The sequence below is a fragment of the Sus scrofa genome, chromosome 9, assembly GCF_000003025.6.
Source record: "Sus scrofa isolate TJ Tabasco breed Duroc chromosome 9, Sscrofa11.1, whole genome shotgun sequence".
Lineage (NCBI taxonomy): Eukaryota > Metazoa > Chordata > Mammalia > Artiodactyla > Suidae > Sus > Sus scrofa.
Window position 1 is genome coordinate 30,133,806 of NC_010451.4, and position 24,469 is coordinate 30,158,274.

The window sequence follows — 24,469 nt, forward strand, 5'->3', positions numbered from 1 at the left end:
TATAACATAAATTGGGTATATTTTGTTTTACAACTCTATTTCTGCAATTATAGTTTCCTCACAATAATTTCATATAGATAGCGAAACCATCATAATCTCCTGTTCATGTACCTGTATTTCAGACTGGGCCGGCTATTCATGTGTGTATGACCATGTAGTAGCCTAGAGCCCTGTGCTTAAAATGACTTCAAAGAGAATGTAGGAGTTCCCATCATAGTGCAGTGGAAATAAATCCAACTGGGAACCATGAGGTTGAGGGTTCAATACCTGGCCTTGTTCAGTGGGTTGGGGATCCGGCATTGCCATTGAGCTGTGGTGTAGGTCACAGACACAGCACTGATCTGACGTTGCTGTGGCAGGCTGGTGGCTACAGCTCCGATTAGACCCCTAGCCTGGGAACCTTCATGTGCTGCAGGTGCCGCCCTTAAAAAAAAGAGAGAGAGAGAATGAAGAACAAAATAAATGAGACAACAGACCAATCTGCTCTTTTGTCCTTGAGCTGAAGAAGTAGTTAAAAAAGATTATGAAGAAACTAGAGTGAACTTGGCTTATGTATGTTAGATCGTTGTATCTGTTATGCTGGTTTTTTTTTTAATGAAATGTAACTTCAAAATGCATTTTTATTAAAATATTGTTCTCTGATGTATTTTAGGTCACAAAACAAGACAACTGGTCAATAAGCAGAGAAGAGTTGTTAGAAATGAGTTGAAATCTGAGACTAGAATTAAGGACTTAAAATTTGTCTTTCTCTAAACCTGTAGGAATTTTTGTTGTTGTTGTTGTTGTTGTTTTTTGTTTTTGTTTTGTTTTATTTTTTGGTCTTGGATATAGAGATGAATGGAAAATTTTCATTGCTTGGGCATAAATTGGTCTTGCCATTGCTATGTTTCAGGAGACATGCAGGCATAAGACCCTCACACCAAGACTGGGAAAATACTGCATGTCATATATAACACACTTTTACATTACTATCTTATATTTTCTTCATTGTTATATATTTAAATAAGTTATCAGATAATGTTATAGCCGGGTCCCTGTTGTATTTTGTTGTATTATGCTTGAGGAGAGGTGGCAATACATTTACCTAAAACTTCTTCCATATGAAAAATGGAGTATACTCTTCATATCTGGCTAGACATTAGCTTCTCAGTTGCAAAAAATTTGAGTATCTGCCAATTCATTTTTTCCTTTAATTTTTACTTTTAATTACCTATGTTTTCAATGGTTTTCCTTTGTAACTCCTTACTTGATTATTTTGACTGAGGTTAGTGATAGTCTTTTGAAATTGACACCAATAATTGTGTCTATATCTTACCCAACACTCAAATTTCCCAGCATATCTATAAAAGCTAAAAAATGTTTTATGAATGAATAAATTGTTATGATTTAGAAAATAGCACATACATTAAACATTTTCTGATTGAAAAATTTATATAAACAAGAAAATATTACACACCATGTTTTTTAGGACAAATGGACAGAAAAGACTTAGTAAGCAAAATATTGTCCTCAGAACACTCTGAAAAACATATACGAACTTAGTAAAGATAGTTGTCAAACTTTGGAAAAGGGTCCCCAAACTTGGCTTTGAAGTTTTTATGCCACATAATTAAAGGAACACAAGCACTATCAAGTGACATAATGACCTGGCAGAACACTAGCAAAAAGTCCTATTCACTTCTGTAACTTTCATCACATGGGAGAATATCAATTCCATCACAGATATGATCAGAGGGATAGTTTCATAGTCTGTGTTTGCAATAATAAAACACGGTGGAAATATAACTTCCTATCCTGTTTTACCACATTTGATACAGTTCAGGGAGTATCAGCCACTCCCCTGGTTCATCTGGAGACTAATGCCACAGCTCTAAGATTGCAGTTACATAGAATTGTGGATTACTAACTCCCTTTATGGAAAGTTACCATGAAGGATATAAATCTTGGACAGTTAACTTTTATGTCTGAGATGTTTATAAGCATTTTAATTCAGAGCCAGGAAATAACATGATCTTTTCCTTTGCTTCAAATTCATATAAGAATCTAATTATTTTTTTGTAGCAAAGCAAACAATACCTTTGGAAAAGTATTAAAGAAATTGAATTTGATTATGTTTACTGTGGGATAGGTGATGATATAAGATCCAGTTAAATTGAAAATGACCCTGAAAAATATGTAGAAAAGAAGTCTTCCATTAAAGTGGAGGAACTATAAATCCCCAAAAGAAACTAGAATATCCTCCTCAGAAATGTTATGGCTTTGATAGTACCAAAGAATTCATTGGGTTATTCTTTATTGATTTTTAGCTTTCTCAGAAAATTGCCATTCAAAGTACATTATAACAATGACTAAATCTTTAAAATGCATACATACCACAAGGGGATATAATTAAACTAGAATTTTTGAAGCAGTGTTTATGAAGGGGACAGAGATGCTGCATTTATAAACACACTCTCAGATAATACCAATGCTCTTGGTACCTGGATCACACCATAGTAGTGAAGAAAAAAAAAGCATATCTTTAAGCCATTTCATCTATTATGAAATTTAGAAAAGACGTTTAGGATAGCAACTTATTGTAAAGTTTAAATTATGAGTAGCAATAATACATATGGCAACAGAAGCAACAATGATGGAACAGGGAAATGAAAATACATTGTTGAAAGGTTCCTACCTTATATATGAACTAGTGTAATAATAATAAAAATAAAATATTTGAAGGTAAATTACAATAATTTATCAGTGTATATTGTAAACCTTAAAACAACAACTAAAAAATTAAAACAATGAGCTAGAGCTAATAATCCAGTAGAGAATTCAAATTTTGATATTAAATAGTATTCAATCCAAAAGAAGGCATGCATATAGAGAGAATAGAATTTTAAAACTGAGACATGGGAGTTCCTGTCATGGCACGGCAGAAACAAATCCAACTAGGAACCATAAGGTTGTGGGTTGGATTCCTTGCCTCGCTCAGTGGGTTAAAGATCTGGCATTGCCATCAGCTTGATGTAGGTCACAGATGCGGCTCGGATCTGGCGTTGCTGTAGCTGAGGCATAGGCTGGTAGCTGTAGCTCCAATTAGACCCCTAGCCTGGGAACCTCCATATGCCACCAGTGCGGCCCTGAAAAATACAAAAAAAAAAAAAAAAAGACAAATAAATAAATAAAACTGAGACATAAAGAAAATATCCATTAAGCGGTATTCTTACCTTCTTACCTAATTATAGGATTAGATTTAACAATGTGAAGGATCAGATCAAGAAAGCAAAGGAGTAGGACATGGAGCTCACCTTCTCCCACAAGTACATCCAAAAAAAAATGTACATGCAGAATTTTTCTCATAGAACACCTACTGAATGCTGGCATAAGACTTCAGACTTCTGAAAGGGTAAGAAAATCTCCCTATAACTGGGTAGGATAAAGGGAAAATAAAGAGAGAGAGAGAAGAGAGAAAAAGGAATCAGGATGGGACTAGCACTCCTGGGAGGGAGCTGCAAAAGAGGAAAGTAATTCTCACACTGGAAGGCCCCTGACTGGTAGGGAGATAAGCCTGGACAGAGGGGGAGCTTCAGAGGCTCTGAGAAAAGCACTACAGCCTGTCTGAGGAGGGCAAAGCAGAGAGAGAGCTAAAAAGTTGATCAGTACCACTGCCTGCAGCCTGAGATATTTGGGAGGGGGGTGGGTGCTGAAGCTTGGGTTTAGAGGTCAATCCAGGGAGAAGACTAGGGTTGACTTTGTGGAAACAGCCTAAGGGGGCTAAAGAGTGGTACACCACAGCCAAGGAAGTGCAGAAGGAGACCTAGGCCTGCCACAGAAGCAAGACAGTACTACTGGGCAGTGTGAAAGGAGCAGGGGACAGGACCACCATAGGAACTTCTTTATCTGCACAGGGCTCTCAGATGGCAGGGCATCTTTTAACAGTGGCTATAGGGGAGGGTGCAGTACCCACATCAGACAAAATAGACTTTAAAACAAAGGCCATAAAAAAGAAAGAAGGACACTATTTAGTGATAAAAGGGTCAATTCAAGAAGAGGAAATTACATTCTTCGACATATATGCCCCTATGTTAGGAGCACCCAAATATATAAAATACTAACAGACGTAAGGGAAGAAATTGATGGGAATACAATAATAGTAGGAGATTTCAACACCTCACTCATATCAATGGACAGACCTTCTAGACAGAAATTCAACAAGGCAACAGAGATCCTAAATTACACAATAGAACAATTAGACAATTTATATTTTCAGGATATTACTTCCCCCCAAATTAGAATATACATTCTTTTCTATTGCATGTGGAATAGTCTCTAGACTGACCAAAGACTAGGACACAAAACTAAACTCAACAAATTTAAAAGTATAAAAATTATTTTAAGCATCTTCTCTGACCACAATGGCATGAAACTAGAAATAAACCACAGGAAAAGAAATGAGGAAAAAATAGAATATGTGGACACTAAATAACATGCTATTAAAAATCCAGTGAAGAATTGAAACAAGGAAATCAAAAAGGAAATTAAAAAACAGTGCAATAAAAATGTAGGTATTATTAGGCAGGATACAAACAGAAGGTCTGACCATATACTTTCTAAGAGAAGGATACTTTAATAGAAAAATATAGATAGGTAAAATTTGAAAAGATGGAAAAAGATATAACATAAATGTTAATTATAAGAAAGTTATTTTTATATTGGAAAAATAGAATTTAGAACAAAGGATTTACCAAGACAAAAATATTTATAATGTTGAGGGGCCATTTTATGAAGAAGAAATGACAGTTTTTAATGGGCCTGCAACTAATTATAGGACTTAAAGTATATAGAGTAAAAAGTGAAGGAATTCAAAGAGGTAATGAATCCACAAATGTGACTGAAGCTTCAACACTCTTCTCTTAAGAACTGATAACAGTAGAGAGAAATATTAGTAAGGATAAACTAGAACACCTCCAAATTGGCCTTATAGACTCTTACAGACCATTATACAAGCAATGATGGAATGCATATCCTGTTAAAATATTCTTTGAACATTGGTTGATGTAGGTATAATACATTGGCTCTAAACTACTCATACATTTAAAATTATATAAATCATAAACAGATGTTCTTTTACCAAAACAGATATTTAGAAATCATTTTAATGTGAGGATAATGTGAGAAAAAGAATACTGTTTGGCTGGGTTACTTTGCTGTATAGTAGAAAATTGACAGAACACTGTAAACCAAATATAAAGAAAAAATAAAAAGAGACCAGAAAAAAAGAAAATACTATAAACTAAATGATAAATAAAGCACAACATATCAAAATACTGGTATACATCAAGACTAGTGCTTTGGGAGAAATGGATAGCTTTTAACGATTTACTTTAGAAGAAATAATTTTGAGTCGATTATCTAAATTTTACCCTAAGAAGCCAGAAAAGAAGAGGGAAATTAAACTCAATTTAAGAAATAAGTAAATAATAGAAATAAGGGTAGAAATCTATAGAATAGTAAATTAAGAAAAGAATTTCAAACTTGCCAAAATCTATTTTTTTGAAAAAATATCAATGCATTTGCTAAACCTCTAGCTAGATTGATACACAACAACAGAAAAAAATGGGAAAACCCAAGTTATAAGTATCAGAAAACAAAGAGAAATCACTAGAGATACTAATATAGACATTTAAATGATATTAAGATTATTTTATGAACAGCTTTATGCTAATAAATTATACAACATACAGGGAATTATAGATTGAAAAATGTTAATAAAGCTGATATAAAGAGATGCTATTAAATAGCTTATGTAAAATAAATTAATTGAAAGTGTAATTAGATACTTCCCATAAAGAAAACTTCATGTCCAGATAGCTACGCTAGTGAATTCTAACAAACATCTAGATATAAAAACTAAATTTATTAAATTTCTTTCATGAAAAGTGAGAATAACTGTCACCTCATTTTATGAAGTCAATATTCCCAGAAAGCCAAATCTTAAAGCAACAAGAAAAAATTAAAGAAATAATAATGAATTAAATCCAAAAGTATCATTTGTACCTTTCTATATTTTAATAAATTTAACTGATTTATCACAAAATTTTAATATGCTCTTTTACTTTTTAAATTTTTTTTCCTTTTTTTTTTTTGCTTTTTGGTGTTGCACATATGGCATTTGGATGTTCCCAAGCTAGGGGTTGAATTGGAGCTGCAGCTGCTAGCCTATGCCACAGCCACAGCAACATGGGATCCGAGATGCATCTGTGACCTACACCACAGCTCATGGCAACACGAGATCCTCAGCCCACTAGGGCAAGGACAGGGATTGAACCAGCATCCTCATGGATACCAGTAGGGTTATTAATCACAATGGGGACGCCTAGTATGCTCTTTTAAATATGATTTTATTGGCTGTAAATAATTTTATTTCCATGCCCTATGTACTTGGTGTCTTTAATATCCCTGTTTCTTAAGTCTACAGATGAGGACACTAAAATTAACTAAGCTACCCAGAGAAAAAAGGGTAGAGCTATGACAAATATCCAGGCCAACAATTTGACCAATATGTCATCATCCCCTTGTAGAAAATGCTTGTTAAAATCATATTAATACCAAACTCTAAGGTAGTAATTATAGGCCCCAATAAGCAAGTATTTTTCCTATCACATGTTGTTATGAATCTATTCCATTATACATTCAACATTGGTCATGTGCAGTGATGGGAAGGCTTCATTCATGTCTTTCTGCTCAGAATGTTATTTGGTTACTAATAACAAAATAGGGTTCCACATTTTGAGTAAATCATGTGTGGGCAGGCTAAGTAGAAAGAAATGTCAGCAGTAGATAAAGGCTAAGAGACAGGTGCTCCATAATCTCAGGACCCTTAAGGATCCATAAAATGCCTTTAAAAATTTTATTCTGGGGAGTTCCCATAGTGGATCAGTGGTTAACGAACCTGACTGGTATCCATGAGGACTCGGGTTCAGTCCCTGGCCTCACTCAGTGGGTTAAGGATCCGGCATTGCCTTTAAGCTGTGATGTAAGTCACAGAAGCAGCTCAGATCACACATTGCTGTAGCTATGGCATAGGCCAGCAACTGCACCTCCAATTTGACCCCTCACTTGGAACTTCCATATGCTGTGGGTGCAGCACTTAAAAGCAACAACAACAGCAACAGCAACAACAACAAAAAAGGTTCTTTTGCAGAAGTTAACCATTAACTATTAAGAGTAGAAAGCAGACTGGGATTCCTCAAAGTTTTGAATAGAGCACTACATGGAATATCATCTTCCATGTCACTGACCACCTAAAACACAAATTCTTCCATCAAAAGTTTTTAAAGATACATAAGCCAACTTTAAACTCAGGAAATGAATCTGGAAATTTTTATTTAGCTTGTTTTAGGTGCTCACCACATTAAGAGTATAACCAAAACATCTAGTTACCTTTCATCACCATCCGTAGTTAACAATTTTTTTTCTTGCGATGAGGACTTTTAGAGTCTACTTTCTTATTGATTTTAAAATATTAAATACAATGAACCATAGCCACCATCCTGTATTTATATCCCCATGACTTATTTTATAACTGGTAGTTTTATTCTTTTGATTCTCTTTATCCATAAAACCTGCACCTAGTATTATACTAAGAAGTTAAAAATGAGTAATTTTCTACCAACTTCTGGAACAAGGAAAGGATTTCTCCTCTTCTTTCTTCTTCTTCTTCTTTTTTTTTTTTTTTTTTTAACACTATTGGGCTGAAACCCAGCCAGGACAATGAGGCAATACAATGAAAGAACAGTGTACAGATTAGAAAGAAAAACAAAAAAAGAGTGATTTTTTTACTCCACTTTTATTACATTTTACATTTGGTGAGAATCAAAATTTTTTGAATAATTTTAAAATTCATACTTTATTTTCTATTTTCATAAATACTATCATAACCCCTTTAATAAAGTAAGACAAACAGTTACTTCCTCATGGAAAGTAACAAATCAAGCACATTATTCAGTTAATAAAAGTAAGGTGCTAAACTACCAATAATATTACATTGAGCCAATATTAAACAATATTTTCGACCTTTCAATCACTGTGCAAAATGTAGAGTTCTTCATTAGTCTTCTGCAAGAGAAAATGTCATGAAAGTCAATGATCTTGTTTGTGGCAGAGAAAAGTAGAAAAAGCCAGCACATGTCAAAATTTTATTGGTTTTATTTAAACAAATTTACACAAGGAAAATTAGTTCTTATAAGAAGAAATCATCCTGGTTAATCTTTTCACCATCAATGACTTGAGGAGAAAAAAATTAATAGAAAGATTATATTGCCTCTGCATATTTCTCTAAATGTCTTTGCTCTGGCATTTAACTTCAGAGATTCTGCAAGGAGTGAATTTCCCAAATTAAAACCAGTTCTTAGAAAAAAGGTTTAATTATGTGATATTAGAAAATCAATTCAATATTTCTCTGTATCTTACTGTATATTTTCTACTATTGCATATGTTATAAACATCTGTGAATCTCTTGAATATTTTGGGGTATCCACATTTACTTTCTTATTACTGACCATAATGAATATGTCAGAAGTGGATTAGAGCCTTATAGAATATATAAGCACACATGTGGCATCATAATGTTGAGAATTTAAAATGGAGAGAGATAGACAAATACACAGATGTTTGAAGAATATAAATCGCAATGTGCAGCAACAAAAATATCAACAGAATCAGAGTAAAGAGGACAATTTCTTGAATTTGCGTTCAAAGCTTGAATATATTTTATGAAATGAGGAAATAAGTCTAGAAAGTGATATAAGATTTTCCAACTTCAGGGAGTTCCTGTTGTGACTCAGCAGGAACCCAACTACTATACATGAGGAAGTGGATTAAGGATCTAGCGTTGTCATGAGCTGTAGTGTAAGATCGAAGACATGGTTCAGATCCAGCATGGCTGTGGCTGTGGCTGTGGAGGGCAGCTGCAGCTCCGATTCAACCCCTAGCCTGGAAACTTCCATAAGCAAAAATGCTCCAACTTTTAAAAAGGAACAGGTCAATAAAACACAAAATATGCATGGGAAATATTGCAGAAATTTTCAGTGCTCTGCCCATATTCTCTGGTACGAGCTTTTTTCAGGATGTGGAAATCACTCCCCCCCATGCACATCAGAAATGCATTTTCATGTGGAACAATCCTCACTGAAAACTAACCGAAAATTGGAAGAATTATTCCCAGAAAACAAAGCCTGAAAGAAAAATTCATATAGAATAGAGTAAAAAGAAAAGACAAGTGATCAAGCCAGTACCTATGTCCCTAGAAGAGAATTCAGAGGAAAAGGAGGATTATACAGACAGAGATCATTCTTGGGGAGTGATTAGTTTAAGCCACAAATTTGATGCCACAGTCCTAGAGCCCAACACACGGAAGATTAACTCCCTTGCTAGTTGTAGGGTCACTGGGACTAATAAGAAGTCTGTGGGAAGCCTGGACTCCTCTCATTAGGGGTGCATGCATGATTACTTGCTCCCAAAGCAGGGCAGAAGAGGCAGATTGAAACTGCATGGGTGGCTGGCCCCATCCTGAGGCAAGTGAATTCCCTAGCCCCTCTTGCTTCACAACACAACTCCAAACTAAGCAGAGGGGTCAGCTCTGAGACAAAGAGGTGGCTCAGACACAAAGAGGCATCTGAGCAGGGCAGGGGCATCCATTACAGGTGCTTCCACAAGAAAAACATCAGAATCAGTGCCAATCTCTGTCTGTGGTTGGACCACCACAGCTCATACCCTGAACCCAGTATGAGAACTCACAAAGGCCCTGCCTTTCCTATGGAGCACTTTCACAGCAGGATGAGGATGGCAGAAGCTGAAGAGAGATATCAGCTGTGAGAAACAAAGCAAGAGTAAACCCAAGGCAGCTTCTGAGCAGGGTGAGAACAGTCATTATTGGTGTTTACACAGGCAGAGAATTTGAAGCAGCTCTAACCTGTCTGTGTCTGATATGCCACAGCCCACTCCATGACCAAGAAGCTGTATAGCCCCTTCTAGCTCCAGCACTTCTCCACTCTGGGGTGAGAGTGTTGGTGCTGGGAAGGGGGAAAGAATAGGGCCAACTCAGATGAGAACCTCAGCATTTCTGCTCCAGTACATCAGGATTTAACCCACTCCCAAAAGGGCGATGACAGACACTGAGCAGAGGGGAAACTCCAGCTCATACTTGGCTCCAGCCCTAGCCCCTCCAATCTAGCCCTACTTAATATCAAGGAAACAGTAGCTATCAAATCCTGAGAAAAGACATGACTTGCATTCACATTAAATCCCGATCCCCCACCAAAGCCATATGGTGCATATAGACTGTATAGGAATGCTCTCACTCCCAAAGTCTAAAAAGTAAACAACCCAGTTAAAAGGTGTCTGAAGACCTAAATAGATATTATTTTTCCAAAAAAGACATAAGATAGCCAAAAGGCATGTGAAAAGATGCTCAATATTGTTCATCATCAGAGAACTGTCAGTCAAAACCCACAGCAAGGTATCACCTCACACCTCTCAGATTAACCATCAAATAGACTGCAAATGACCAGTGCTGGCAAGGATCTGGTAAAAAATGAACGATTGCACACTGTGGGTGGAAATGTAAATTGATGCAGCCACCATGGAAAACAGTATGGTGATTTCTCAAAAAGTCAAAATAGAAATACCTTATGATCCAGCAATTCCACTCCTGGGTATATCCCTAAAAAAAAAAAATGAAAATACTAACTTGAAAAGATATATCTGAATGCACCCCAATGGTCATTAGCAGCATTATTTATAAAAGCCAAGAAATGGAAGCAACCTAAGTGTGCATCAACAGATGAATGAATAAAGAAAATGTGGCTTATATATACAATGGAATATGGCTCAGCCACGAAAGAAGAGTCAAATTCTGCCATTTGTAACAAGGTGGATGAGGTGGATGGACCTAGAGAGAATCATGCTTAGTGAAATATGTCAGACAGAAAAAGACAAACACTCTATGGTATCATTTATTGTATGTGTAATCTAAAAAATAAAACAAATGTGTGTAATAAAACATAAATACATTCACAGATAAAGAAAACAAAACTAGTGCTTACCAGTATGTAAAGAGAAGAGGAGGGAAGGGACATATAAGGTTACTGTATTTAGAGATAAAAGCTACCATCTATAAAATAGATAAGCAACAATGATATATTTTATAGCACAGTGAAATATATTCATTGTAATAAATAAATGGAATATAATCTCTCCATATACTATGTTGTATACCTAAAACTAACATAAGTGGTAAATCAACTCTATTTCAATCAAAATTTTTAGAAATTAAATAAAGTAACTTCCACAAAAAGAAAAGCAAAAACTCTTGGCATAGTATTAGATCTTTATAAAGACCAAGCAGCTGACCATTGATCATTAAATGAAGATATGCCTATGGCTGCCAATTATAAACTTAGTATTGTCAATTCTCTGATCCAGAAGATTGAGTAGGCATGACAGCAACCCACTCCATGATGGTAACAGTGACTTTGCGATCATTCCCCAGGCAGACATTTCAGAGGATACAAGTAATTTTCATAAGTAGGTGGCCCAGCTTCCCATGTCACCTATTTCTGCCATTGGAACATCTCTTCTTCAGTACATAAGGCTTTATAGGAGGGTTTTCTGAGGCTTGTTTCTAAAGGGTAAAACACACTTAATCTCTGATTTATGAGAGAATTCTTAAAATACTAGTACAGCTTAACAATTCCCCCACTCAGTGAATGGCTCTACCACTCAATAATAGTCCTAAAGGAAAGAGTTTAGGGAAAATCCTGTATTGTAGAGGTTTGAGCATTTCATTTACTCATATAATATATACAGAGAAAGAATAGTTTGAGGTATACATATACACAGAATTCTAACCAGGGAACATGACTTCACTTGCTGCAATTGTCTGGAGGGAGAAAGATTGGAAGATCAGAGATAAGGAAGGGTAGGAAAAGAGCAAGTAAATAGACTTACAGCAATAAGTGTAAAATGAGGAGAGTTATGGCTCATATTATTAACACCAAAATAATGCTCCACAAAGGAGACATTTAACCCTCAGGGGACCAGGGGTCTCATCTTGTGGATTTAAAACATAATGGTTTAGGTTACCCCACCAGGAAAAGAACTGTGACCATGAGGTGCTTGCTTAAGGCATAGAGAATATGGAATGGCTAGTGGAAGAATGTAGTTATAAATACCAGCTATGACCACTGACCAGTTATAGAAACAAAGACTGTAATTGTCATGCATATTTTGCTATAAATACATATGCATATCTTTGTTTTCTTTCTTCTCTCCTTCCATTCTTATGTAACATAAGATGCTGACTTTATATTATAGTATTTCAGTGTTATTAATTTTAATATTTAAACTATGGAGTATCGAGGAGAATAGCACTCAGTATTCTACTTCTTTTGAGGAAGAGTTAGTGCATTTTCAGTTATATTCAGGATTGTTGCATCATGTTTGGTAGAATTAAGATCTTATTATTGTCTTTATTTGGCTATTAAGTATGGTTTAAGAGATGCATAAGGATGTCAATTAATAAGGGGTGGACTTGTGATGGTTAATTTTATGTATCAACTCTCCTGGGACATAAAGTACCCAGATATCTGGTTAAACATTATTTCTGGGTGTGTCTGTGATGGTGTTTCCAGAAGAGTTAACATCTGGGTTCATTGTCAGAGTGAAACTGACTGCCCTCCCCAGTGTCAGCAGAAGATATCATCTAATCTACTGAGGACCTGAATAGGAATTTAAAAAAAAAAAAAAAAGGGCAGAGGAAGGTCAAATTCACTCTCTGTCTGAGTGTTGAGCTGAGACATCAGTATTCTTCTGCCCTCAGCACTTGTGTTTCTCAAGGCTTCAGACGCAGACTGGAATCAACACCACTGGCTCTCCTGTTCTCAGGCCTTCAAACTACACTTCCGGCTTTCCTTGGTCTCCAGTTTGCACACAGCAGATCATTGGACTTCCCAGCCCCAATAGTCACATGAGTCAATGTCTCATAATAACTGTTCTTATGAAAATATATGTACACACTTAATGAAAAGGATGAATAGGCAACTGCAAGAAACAGAATAGTAAGGGCCAGATAAGCAAAGACTCAGATTACACAGGTGTGAAGGTTTGCATCACAGACACCAGGAAAACCAATTCTTCCAGCTGCAGCCCTGTTGAGAGTCTCCACAGCATGTCTCTCTAATTCTTGTGTACTTAGTCTTTTGTAGAGATTGTACCCCTTAAAGTCATGGTGCAGAAATGTGTATATATAAAACAAGCACAGGTCAGATGTGAGTTTCTTAACTCTAGTTGCAATCTGAAAGCTTTATTTTCATGAGTTCTGTGATTAAATCTAACTGTATTACCTTGACCTGTTGGAGGAATCTGAGATGTCTACTTCTTACATATAAAAAGCTTTTTTCCTTCTAGTATGAGAATATCGTTTACTCAATTACTTCATTGGTCTTTTTCTTCTAAATTCTGTCCTTTGGCTTTAAGTCTGTCGTTGAAGGCAGATAGCACTTTGAAGACTGACTTCTTTTGAAGGCAGAATACTTCTAGTTTTCACTCCATGTGCTGAACTATCATCACTTCTGTACTCCCCTATATCACTACATTGCAAAGAACACTCATTGAGTTCAAAGAAAGCTGTACCACTGGGTGAAGAAAAGCAGAATGCATCAAGGAATGAGAATCAAGCAGTTATACATGCTACTCTCCTTTTCCCTGCTAATTCCTGCTCTCATCCTGCTACTTCAGTAAGAGTTATTTCATCCAGTGAAGAGCACACATCAAAAACAGAGCAGCCTAAAAATAAAGAAAATTCTCTAGAAATTTATAACCTAATTAATCAATAATTTGTATTATTTGGGACCGGTAAATTTAATTAGAAAATTAAAAATCACACATTCATGTATTGACACATTTAGATCTTTATATAGCTTCAGTAAAATATTATTGAATTGAAATATGAAGAAAGTATGGCTGATAAAAGTTGAAAGATGATTTCTATAGTCAAAGTTTTTTAACTGTAATTATTTTAACATCTCAAGTAGTGTTTACTTTAATTATATAAATTCAGGGCACTGGGATAATTCAGAGAATATCATTTGAAACGTCTTTTTTTCAATTTTTTTTTTTTTTTTTTTTTGTCTTTTTGCTATTTCTTTGGGCCGCTCCCGCAGCATATGGAGGTTCCCAGGCTAGGGGTCGAATCGGAGCTGTAGCCACTGGCCTACGCCAGAGCCACAGCAACGCGGGATCCGAGCCGCATCTGCAACCTACACCACAGCTCACGGCAACGCCGGATCGTTAAACCACTGAGCAAGGGCAGGGACCAAACCTGCAACCTCATAGTTCCTAGTCGGATTCATTAACCACTGCGCCACGACGGGAACTCCTGAAATGTCTTTTTTTTAGTTTTATTGAGGTACAGTTGATATACCATGTTGTGATCATTTCTGCCTTACAACAAAGTGATTTTGTTAAACATATATACATATCCATTCTATTCCAGATTCTTTAGCCATATAGGTTATCACAGAATATGGGGTAGAGTTCCCTTTGCTATACAGTTACCTGTTGAAATAGTCTTTTTCAGTTCAAATGCTGATTCTTTCAGAATTTCTTCTCCTTTCTTCTTACTTAGAAAATATAGAGAGTGACCACTGAAAAACAAGGAAAGAGGCCTCAGAAGAAACCAAACCTACCAACACCTTGATCTTGGACTTCTAATCTCCAGAACTGTGAGAAATAAATTTCTACTGTTTAAGTAAACCAGTTAGTGGTATTTTGTTACTGCATCCCTAGCAAACCAATACCTCTAGCCTGAGGTATTTATTGATGCATTTCAGGTGAATGCAAATTAAACCCATAATACTATAATAAAGTGCAAGTATTCATAAGTGTGACAGTATTGAGTTTAGAGGCAAAGTCTACTAATTAGTGCTCTTATGCATTATTGATGAAAATATAAAATTGAACAATATCTGGAAAATTCAAGTGTAGTAAATTAAAGAATAATTACACTTTCCTGCTCAGAAATTCAAATTTGACATTTATTCTAAAGAAGTACTGTGATTGAATACAAGGAGACATACTTAAGGATATTTTATTACAGCAGCTTTATTTATAATATCAAGGTATAAGAATAATAGACAAGTTCCTCAGACAGAATACCATCATATATTAAATTGAATTTTATATACATTATGTGTGTGTGTGTATATATATATATTTATTATTTATTTACATTAACATAGACAAATATCAAGCCAAATCACAAGAGGAAAAATAAAGATTGTAAAGTCAGATATATAAGATGGTGATACTTTTGTAAATTTCAAACACGCAAAATGGAAGTTCATACTATTTGTAGGTATATACATTTAGTGTAAAAATAAAAATGCTACACACAAACTTTAGGTTAATGGTTGCAACTGAGGAAGAATGGAGGTGAAAAGTACTGGCTGAGAACTTAATTTCAAGGTCTATTTCTAAAATTAAAAAGAGAGCCTCTGAAATAAGTATGCCCCCCCAAAAGTTTACATATATTTGAACTCATTATGGAGGTTATATGGCTCTCTATTATATTATATGCTATAATTTTTATTGTAACTTTAAAATAGTTTATTATGCAAAATAATTATTAAAAAGGGAGAACCAGCTACTTTGCCATCTGAGTCGCAATAGCTCTTGGGATACTGCCTGAGGGAAGGTGATTTTCTCTTCACTCTCCACTGACACTTCTAAATTGCTACACCATCATCTTTAGAAGTGCATGTTGAAATTTAAGACATTTGATCATACATTTCCCTCTTGTTCCTTATGAACTATGAACTTCCCTCCCTGAATATTTATATAAGAGTAAATGCTAGTGTTAAATCTATAACTCACTAGAACTCGAAGAATGGCCATGCTACAGAATACATAGGACAAGATTAAAAAGCACTCAGGAGAAAAGAGACAAAATTCCTAAATCCTAAATGACATATTATATCATTTATAGATGCAATGACTTCAGGAAATTTTGTATGCCTCCAACCTAAACATTGCATTTGCTATTGAATTATTTTTTTTGTCTTTTCTTTAAACAGATTCATTGAGGTATATTGATATACAAAGAAATGCACATACTTGAGACATACAGTATAAACAGCCATAAAATCATCACCATTGTCATATATATGTATAAAACCCCTTCCAAAGCTTCCTTGTGTCTCTTTGCTTTTTCATTTGTTTGCTTGTTTTATTGTGCTTTTTTTTTGTGGTAAGGATACAACGTGAGATCCACCCTCTTAATGAATTTTGAAGTGCACAATACTGTATTATTAAAAATACATACTTTGTTGTATACATATGATCCAGCAATTCCACTTCTGGTATATAACAAAAGAAATGAAATCAGGTTCTCAAACAGATACCTGTACTCTCATGTTCTTTGCAGCACTATTCACTCTAGCCATGATATAGAAGCAAACCAAATATTTATTAACAGATGAATGGATAAGAAAATATTGCATATATTGTACATAAATTACATATTTATTTACGTATCATATATATGTAAATATATATATCTGTGTATGTGTATACATACATATATACATACATATTATTAAGCCTTAAAAAAGAGATCCTGCTATTTGTGGCAACATGAATGAAATGGGAGGAATTAAATTAAATGAAGTAATCCAGTCACAAAAGGAGAAATACTCTAGAATATACAAGCAACTTATACAACTCAACAGCGTAAAAGCCAACAACTCAATGGAAAAATGGGCAGAAGATCTGAATAGACATTTCTCCAAGGAAGACGTACAGATGACCAACAAGCACATGAAAAAATGCTCAACATCACTGATTATTAGAGAAAGGCAAATCAAAACTACCATGAGATACCACCTCATACCAGTCAGAATGGCTATCATTAATAACTCCACAAATAACAAATGCTGGAGGGGTGTGGAGAAAAGGGAACCCTCCTGCACTGTTGGTGAGAAGGTAAGCTGGTACAACCACTATGGAGATCAGTATGGGGGTACTTTAGAAATCTATACAGAGAACTACCATATGACCCAGCAATCCCACTCTTGGGCATATATCTGGACAAAACTTTCCTTAAAAAAGACACATGCACCCATATGTTCATTGCAGTGCTATTCACAACAGCCAAGACATGGAAACAACACAAATGTCCATCGACAAATGATTGGATTAGGAAGATGTGGAATATATACACAATGGAATACTACTCAGCCATAAAAAGAACAAAATAATGCCATTTGTAGCAACATGGATGGAACTAGATAGAGACTCTCAACTGAGTGAAGTAAGTCAGAAAGAGAAAGACAAATACCAGATTATATCACATATCTGGAATCTAATATAAGGCACAAATGAACTTTTCCACAGAAAAGAAAATCATGGACTTGCAGAATAGACTTGTGGTTGCCAAGGGGGGAGAAGGTGGGAGTGGGGTGGTTGGGGAGCTTGGAGTTAATAGATATAAACCATTGCCTTTGGAATGGATTAGCAATTAGATCCTGCTGTGTAGCACTGGGAACTATGTCTAGTCACTTATGATGGAGCATGATAATGAAGAAAATAGAATGTGTACATGTATGTGTAACTGGGTCACCATGCTGTACAGTAGAAAAAAATTGTATTGGGGAAATAACTATTAAAAAAGGAGAAATAGGAATTCCCGTCATGGCTCAGTGGTTAACAAATCCGACTAGGAACCATGAGGTTGCGGGTTCAATCCTTGGCCTTACTCAGTGGGTTAAGGATCTGGCATTGCCATGGGCTGTGGCATAGGTCACAGATGCGGCTCAGATCCCGCGTTGCTGTGGCTGTGGTGTAGGCCAGCAGCTCCAGCTCCAATTCGACCCCTAGCCTAGGAATCTCCATACGCTACGGGAGTGGCTCAAGAAATGGCAAAAAGACAAAAAAAAAAAAAAAAAAAAAATAGAAAAGCAAGAAAAAAGGAGAAATAATGTATGATTCTACGTATGAGAGGTATTTAAAAAAAATTAAACTCACAGAAACAGAGTCTACAGTTTTGGCTGCAAGGAACTAGAGGTAGGAAATGAAATTGTTCAATGGGTACTGTTTCACCTATGTTAGACAAATAGATTCTAAGGACTAGCTATTGGATTTAGGATAATTAAACTGGAATATCTTTGACAATGTAGAAAGTATTTTCATGTATATATGTGCCGGGCAGATAAAAAGAAAAAAATTGTAGATAAAAACTAGAATATCTTCTATGTCTTTGGTAGGGTTATAGCTGTTTGCTCAAAATTTGGAGAAACCTAACTAAAGCTAAGCCTATTTAATTGCTTCTTACAGAAATTAAAAATTAAATGAGTACCACAGAAATACAAAGGGTCACAAAAGATTACTACAAAAAATTATACACCTATAAAATCAATACTCTAGAATAAATAGACAAATCCCTAGAAATGTACAATCTACCAAGACTGAACCAGGAAGAAATAGAAAATCTGAATAAACAAATCCCCAGTAATGAAATTAAATCTCTAATAATAATAATAAGAAACCTCCCAACATGCAAAAGTTCCAGACAAGATAGTTTCACAGGTGAATTTTATCAAACATTTAGAGACAAGTCAACATGTGTCCTTCTCAAACTATTTCAAAAAATGTGGAGGAAGAAACACTTCCTAACTCATTTTATGATGCCACGATCACCGTAATATGGAAACCAGACAAATACAGCATGCAAAAAAAGAAAATTACAGGCTAATATCAATAATGAACATAGATGCAAAAATCTTCAATGAAATATTAGCAACTGAGGTCAACAATACACTAAAAGGATCATAAACCATGTTCAAGTGGAATTTTTTTCAGAGATGCAAGGAGAGTTCGTTCAATATCCACAAAACAATCGATGTGATAAACCACATTAAAAAATTGAAGGAAAAAAACACAAAATAACCATATGATCATCTTAATGAAGGCAGAAAAAGCTTTTGACAAAATTTAACATCTATTTATGATAAAAATGTTAAACAAAGGAAGTATTGAAGGAAGATACTTCAACAAAAAAAGGCCAAATATCATAAGCCCACAGCTCACATCATAGTCAACAGTGTAAAACTGAAAGCATTTCCTGCAAGATCAGTAATAAAGATGCCCACTCTCAACACCTTTATTCAACAAAGTACTGAAAGTCTTTGAGTAATGAGGCAAAAAAAGAAAAGGAATCCAAATTGTAAAGGAAGAAATAAAATCATCACTGCTTGCAGATGCTTGCAGATGACATGCAGATGACATAGAAAACCTCATAATCCCACTGAAAGACTATTAGAACTCATCAATGAATTTGGTAAAGTTACAGGGTACAGAACTAATTTACAGAAATCTATTGCATTTCTACGCAGTAACAATGAACTGTCCAAAAGAATAATTAAGAAAAAAATCCCATTTACAGTTGTATCTAAAATAACAAAATACCTAGGAATAAATTTAAGGAAAAATGTTTTTTAAGAAAAAGGAAAAAGAAAAAGTAAATCTGTAATCAGAAATCTATAATACACTAATGGAAAAAAAACTGAGACAAAATAAACAGATGAAATGATATACAAGTTTATGGATTGGAAAAATTAATGCTGTTCACATGACCATACTAACTAAAGCAATCAAAAATTCAATGCAATTCCTGTCAAAATGCCAATGGAATTTTTCACTGAACTAGAAAAAATAATTGTAAATTTTTATGGAAACACAAAGTAACCCCAAATAACCTAAACAATCTTGAGAAAGAAGTACAAAGTTGAATGTATCTTGCTTCCTGATTTCAAACAATACCACAAAGCTACAGTAATCAAAACAGTGTGGTACTGGCACAAATAAGACACAGAACAATAAAACAGAATAGAGAGTTCACTTATATGGGCAATCAATTTATGACAAGAAGGCAAGACTATAAAATGGAGAAAAGACTGTCTCTTCAATAAGTTGTGTTGGGAAAACTGGACACATACATGCAAAAGAATCAAACTGTGCTACTCTCCCACACCACGCACAAAAGTAAACTCAAAATGTATTGCAGGCTTAAATGTAAGACCTGAAACCATAAAACTTCTAGAAGAAAGCATAGGTAGTGTCTCTGACATCTGTCTTCACAATGTGTTTTTGGATATGTCTCCTCAAACAAGGGAAACAAAAACAAAAATAAACAAATGGAACTACACCAATTCAAAAAGCTTTTGCACAGTGAAGCAATCTATCAACAAAGTGAAAAGGCCACCTATTGAATGGGAGAAGATATTTTCAATTGATATATCTGATAAGGGGTTAATATTTAGCACTTGTAAAAGTCAACATCAGAAAGACAAACAGCCTAATTAAAAAATTGGCAGACATACAGATACCCAATAGGCTCATGAAAAGATACTCTGTATTACTAATTATCAGGGAAATGCAAATCAAAACCACAATGAAATATCACCTCACACCAGTCAGAATGACTATTGTCAAAAAGACAATAAATAACAAGTGTTGGTGAGAATATGGAGAAAAGGGAACACTTGCACAGTGTTGCTGGGAATGTAAATTAGTACAGCCACTATGGAAAACAATGATTCCTCAAAAAATAAAAATTGACTTACCATATGATCTAGCAATGCAACTCCTGGTTACTTATTCAAAGAACATGAAAACATTGTTAGAGAAGATATACATACACATTTATCTTTGTTGCAGTATTATTTATAATAACTAAAATAGAAAAACTACTTAAGTGAGCATCAATAGATGACTGCGTAAAGAAGATATAATATTTGTTTATAAAAGAATATTCCTCAGCCATAAAAATTAATGAAATCTTGCCATTTACAACACAATGTATGGACCTAGAAAATATTATATTAAATGGCATAAGTCTGACACCAAAAGACTCATATGCAGAATCCCAAAAAAACACTCATATGCAGAATCCCAAAAAACAAAACAAAATAAACATAAAACATAAATAGAATTATAGATGCAGAAAACAAACAGATGTTTGCCAGAGGGGCAGAGAGGGAGAAACAGGTGAGCAAGTATGAAATCTATTTGCAAAATAAATGATTCATGGGTATGGGTGTGAAATGAACAGAGTGGCGAAAATATTCAATAACTATAAAATATGTGGTGACATATTGTAACTCGACTTATCGTGGAGTTCATGTTGAAATGTATAGAAATATCAAATCACTATGCCATGTAACAGGATCTAACATAGTGCTGTAAGCCAACAATACTTCAAAAACAAAGAAACAAACAAACATATCCATGCAAAAAGAGATCAGATTTGTGGTTATCATTGGTAGTGGGGTGAAGGAGTGGGCAGATCAAGGGAGGAGGATTTGGATGAACGCAATCAAAAGGTACAAACTTCCAGTTATAAAATAAATAGATACTAAGAATATAATGTACAATATGATAAATAATTAACTCTGCTGTACGTTATATGTGCAAGTTGTTAGAAGAGTAAGTCCTAACAGTCCTCATGACAAGAAAAAAAACTTTGCATTCTTTTATTTTGTCGCTAAATGAGATGACAGATATTAAATAACTTGCAATAATCACCTCATGATGAATGTAAATCCAATCTTTATGCATATACCTTATCCTGATGCAGTGCTATGTGTCAATGATAACTCAATAAACCTGGAAGAATGAAATTAAATGGAAATATACAGAGACTCAAAAATGTTTGGTCATGTCCTTGCTAAGGCTTTCTAGGTCACTAATTCAAAAAATGTCTTGTCATCACTATTACAATGTTTATGAGGGCAGGAGGTTTCCCTGTTTGTTTGCTCTTTTCTGTTTTTAAGCTACTATATCTCCTAAAGTTAGAACAGTACCTGGAACATAGTAGGCTTTTAAGAAACATGTGTTGAACGAATGAATAAGTTATTTATTAAACATCCAGTAGGTATATTAGTGTAATTCAACAACAAAAAAGCTAAATGTCTGCACCCATGAAGCACTGCATCAGGATAAGGTATATGCATAAAGATTGGTCTATTGTTTCCTACAAACAACCTAGAAACAATACAACATGAGAAGGCAATAAAATCTAGAAAGGAAATTAAAAGCAGTAAAGTGATAGTGAGTGTCAAGGAATGGGATATCATCTATTGGGTGAGCAGAAAAAGTCTCTCTAGGAGATGATGCTCGGGCTGATTCTAATAATTAGAAAGAGTCAACCTTGTTAATGAAGATCTACAAGAAATGTATTACAGGAATAGGGTACAAAATGTGGGAAGACTTGACATGGGAATGAGAGAGGGATTTTTCAGGAGGTGAAAAAATCTATGTTGCATTATGATAATAGAAGGGATGAAATCAGGGATAGAGATAAAGACTAGATCAAACAAGGTGACCCTAGCTATGCAGGAAATGTGGACTTTATTCTAATTTTAATGGGAATAACTGTCACATGAGAGTTTTAAGTTGGAGAGAAAATAATTGAGGAGAGCTGTAAAAATATCAGTCTTGTTGCTACTGCTATGTGGTGATTGGATGGTAGTAGTGTATGACAATATTGGGTATTTATTGTTTATTATTTCATTTTATGAACCACACTGACATAATTTAAATAAACCCTTTTTCTTTCATACAGGAGGTAGATATTGTCTATCGTTTTCCAAAAGAAATCACCTATCTTTATATATTAAATATCATACTTTTTCTTACTCAATTCTTTAATGGCTATCATTAATGAATTTTTAAATAAATTGTTTATTTAATTATTATAAGTTGAGACCTCAGTGCCCATATGTGTATTATATGTAGTACATATACATATAAAATTCATGCATGTATACATACAAACAATACATGTGTATGCATGTATATGTACATTATACATATGTGTATACATATGTATATATAATATGCAAATGTATTTAACTTGTTCTGTGCATGTATATTTATACTGTGCATGTTGTCTGTTTCTTTGCTGGACCAAGACACTCTGCACGAGCCAATCCCACAGATCCTGCTGCAAGGTAGAGCCTCAGCTGTAACTGGGGAGACTGACTCACTATTGCTACTTAGAGGAGGAAATAGACTGAGACTTGCATTTCTCCTTTTCTTGGTTTGGTAAATCTATTTCTCAGCTAGTTTGTTGTTAAGTGGTTTTGTTTTGTTTTGTTTTGTTTTTCTTTTCCTAATACAGTCTCTGCAGGAAGTTAAGACTTTTACTGTCTCCTCTCTAATGTTCCTATCGTGAAAATCAAATTGTTCCCAAGCCATTTAGGTACCAAAATATACTTCAGATGAAAATAAAATGCCTAAAACATTTGGCAAAGGGATATAAAATTCTCTGCCATAAGTATTTTTCCCCACAATATCTTTTCATAGGTTCAATCCAATTTTATGGTCTTCTGAATTTAATGATATCCATCAAAATATTTGTAAGTATTTAGTATCCTAAGACAGAAAAACTAAAATCCAGCACTCGAATTATACTTTCATAGACAAACACACTCACAGGAATGACATATTTACTTAAAATTACTTCATATAAAAATATTCTTGTGTTTAAAGCAAAGGGGAATTTATTACATGGTTAAATCAATGTTGAAATGTATTTGTAAAGCCATATATTAGATAAATGTAATACAGCTAATGAAATTCTGTAGCACGAACACTCTCTGCCTCATAGCAATATATTATTTAAGGTCTGTGGAAACTGTTTTAGTGCACATTGTGCTGTTGATCATTATAGGTATTTGACATTTTAAAAACAGGTTGTGTTTTCATCATGGGGATATGGAGATAAACAAACACATTGAAACCTAAAGTCTCTTCTGAAATACAAGCTTTCATTTTATAGGCGTTTATTATGAACAGCAAGCTTTCTGCAAATGATTAGACTCAGGCTGAAAATGGTATTGAATGACTTTAGCTTGAGTTTACAGTGCTGTTAAAATTGTAGACAGCTTTTTTTCACTAAAATACAATGGCATTCAAGGAGATAACAGGTTGCAATGTCCCTTTTTATGTCCGTAAATTTTGTGGCTAACTGTGTATGTTTAAGAGCAAAGAAAATCTGATAAATATCACACTACTCTCTCAACTTCTTACTCCATAATGCATACATAAGATGGTCAACTTCTATCTCATTATCCCTCTAGGTTGTCCTATGTCTCTATTGCAGTACAAGAGCAACTTCTTTTGTGCCCCACCCTCTCAGTTTTGCTCATTTCAATAGTTATTATGTGAGAACTTATGTTCAAGACAAAAATGCCAGGCACTGAACGTTCAAGAGTGATCAACTCATATATCCTTTTCTTAAGATTCCACATAACTACTTTAATATAAATATATATTCACAAATATTTTCTTTGCAAAAAGTGAGTGGAAAGGTGATGACATGCATAAATGTTATAGCCATGTAAACAATACTGAACTTTGTAATAGA

At 34.6% G+C, this 24,469-nt stretch overlaps 1 long non-coding RNA gene across 1 annotated transcript in view; it reads right to left on the reverse strand.

The window, feature by feature from the left end:
• LOC110262221 overlaps window positions 14,526-24,469 on the reverse strand; it is a 111,603-nt gene continuing 101,659 nt past the window's right edge. The window contains exon 3 of the long non-coding RNA XR_002346985.1: window positions 14,526-14,690. This is a non-coding gene — a long non-coding RNA (uncharacterized LOC110262221). The remainder of the gene's footprint in view (window positions 14,691-24,469) is intronic.